Below are 2105 nucleotides of genomic sequence, written 5' to 3' on the forward strand. Positions count from 1 at the left end.
TGGTTTTGGAGTACCCTAGCCATAAATGTGGTGGTTTTGAGCAGTTTACTCCTGCTTTTGCGTGTGGAGCTGTTGTTGGGTGAATTGGCTCTAGTTGTTTAGCTCCTAGGCGTGCATCACTGTTTGCTTCCTGTGTTTCCCTTTTCAGTAGCTTGTATCAAGACATTGTGGTTTCTGATATATGGAAATCCGAGAGGCCGCTCTCTTTTTCAAAAAATTCAATATAAATTGCAGTGGCAGAGTATGAAAATATTCTAAATATTCTAAACCTGACGAGGTTTAGCTTGCCACGTTTTTTCGGCTTTTTCTTGACAGTAAATAATCGACCAATGAATGGCTGCCACGTGCTTTTGTGGGGAACCTGGTTGTGTATGCGTTTTGGTGCGTCCAGCGATTTCTGTCGGATAGTATAGAAAATTGTGGCTCGAGTTGTTCATTGGCTGCATGCTCTACCTGTCTCCCAGTTCCCGATTGGTTGCATGGGCTTTCTACGGGGATCTGGTCAGCGATTCGCACGCCTTCGGTTAGGTCGATTGCTGCCCACAGCTTCTGGTCTTTTCTTTACATTGGTTGCCGCTTTCTTACGGATTTCTGGGCGATTCTACAACAGCGTCGATGGTTGTTTTGGATTTGTCTTCGTCTTCTCTCCTCTTACTATAAATAGCATCTCCTTTGCCCGTTTGTTCCCCATTCCACTGCCTTCCATTTCCTTCCTCTTGTTCTTTCTTGCCCTGGCCATGGTTGCTTCTGCTTCTGTTCGCTATGTGCGGCGCCGTCGGGGTCGTCCTCCTGGGATTCGGGCCTCCGTTAATGCATGTGTTCGTCGTACTGGCGAGCCTGTTCCTCCTGCTGATTCATCGTCAGTGACACCAGCCGTTGCTATGTGTCGTCAGTCCGCTGGAGTTCATTCAGGGAGGCGTTCCCGCTCCGCAGCGGCTCGCCAGCCGCTCTGTTCTCGCCGGCCTGGTGTGTTTGTCTATTTTTGTGCGTTTGTACCTTTGTCTGGATCCTGCTTCTTCCTTTTGTTTAGTATGCGAGCGTCTTACTTGCTTACTCTATTTTTTAGGTGTACAGTGTTCTGACTCCGAATAGTTTCTCCATGGAGATTTCCATAGCCGTCGCCGGGAGATTTCGTTAGGGAAGCGGCCTGTTGACTCTACTGTTGGTAAGTGTGTCTATTTTTTTGGTATACGCAACTGACCCTTGTTGATGCAGCCTGTTTGTTCTTGCTGCTTCTGATATTGTGGTCAGCTTTCTCTTTCTTTCTTGCAGATTCTGTTATTAGTTGTGCTCCTTCCTTCGTGGGTCATGGCTTTCCATATGTTGTTCGTCCTGCCGGTGTGCCACCTAGTACTTTATGTTGTTCTTTTTCTTTTAATCCAGTCCGCTTAGTTGTTCGCCTTCCTCTCTCTTCTGCTATTCATTTTCTTCATTGTAAGATGCGGCGGTTTTGTTTGGCCTCTGTTGCTCTCCTGCTGGTTGGCCTCGAAGATCACTGTTCTCAGCCGAAGCTGTTCGGCCATGTGAGTTTTTGTTGTTTTTTGATGTGGTATGTGAGGGAGTCCTGGATTAGGGGGTATTCGGACAGCCGAACTATATACATCGTCCGGACTATCGAAGCGTGAAGATACAAGACTCAAGACTTCGGCCCGTGTCCGGATGGGACTCTCCTTTGCGTGGACGACAAGCTTGGCGATCCGGATATTATGTTTCCTTCCTTGTAACCGACTCCATGTAAACCCTAGCCCTCTCCGGTGTCTATATAAACCATAGAGGATGGTCCTTAGAAGGCCGATCACAATTATAATCATACCATCATAGGCTAGCTTTTAGCGTTTAGCCTCTACGATCTCGTGGTAGATCTACTCTTGTACTACTCATATCTTCAATATTAATCAAGCAGGAAGTCGGGTTTTACCTCCATCGAGAGGGACCAAACACGGGTAAACATTGTGTCCCTTGCTTCCTGTTACCATCAGCCTAAGACGCACAGATCAGGACCCCCTACCCGAGATCCGCCGGTTTTGACACCGACATTGGTGCTTTCATTGAGAGTTCCTCTGTGCCGTCGCTTCAAGGCTTGATGGCGTCTTCAATCGTCAACA

At 47.6% G+C, this 2105-nt stretch overlaps 1 long non-coding RNA gene across 1 annotated transcript; it reads left to right on the forward strand.

The window, feature by feature from the left end:
* The first annotated feature begins 699 nt into the window (after positions 1-699).
* LOC123093096 (uncharacterized) lies at positions 700-1738 on the forward strand. The gene is made up of 3 exons (XR_006445042.1): positions 700-966; positions 1067-1165; positions 1273-1738. It is a non-coding gene; the product is annotated as an uncharacterized lncRNA (long non-coding RNA).
* The last annotated feature ends 367 nt before the right edge of the window (positions 1739-2105 follow it).

The sequence above is a fragment of the Triticum aestivum genome, chromosome 1B (assembly GCF_018294505.1).
Source record: "Triticum aestivum cultivar Chinese Spring chromosome 1B, IWGSC CS RefSeq v2.1, whole genome shotgun sequence".
Taxonomy (NCBI): Eukaryota; Viridiplantae; Streptophyta; class Magnoliopsida; order Poales; family Poaceae; genus Triticum; species Triticum aestivum.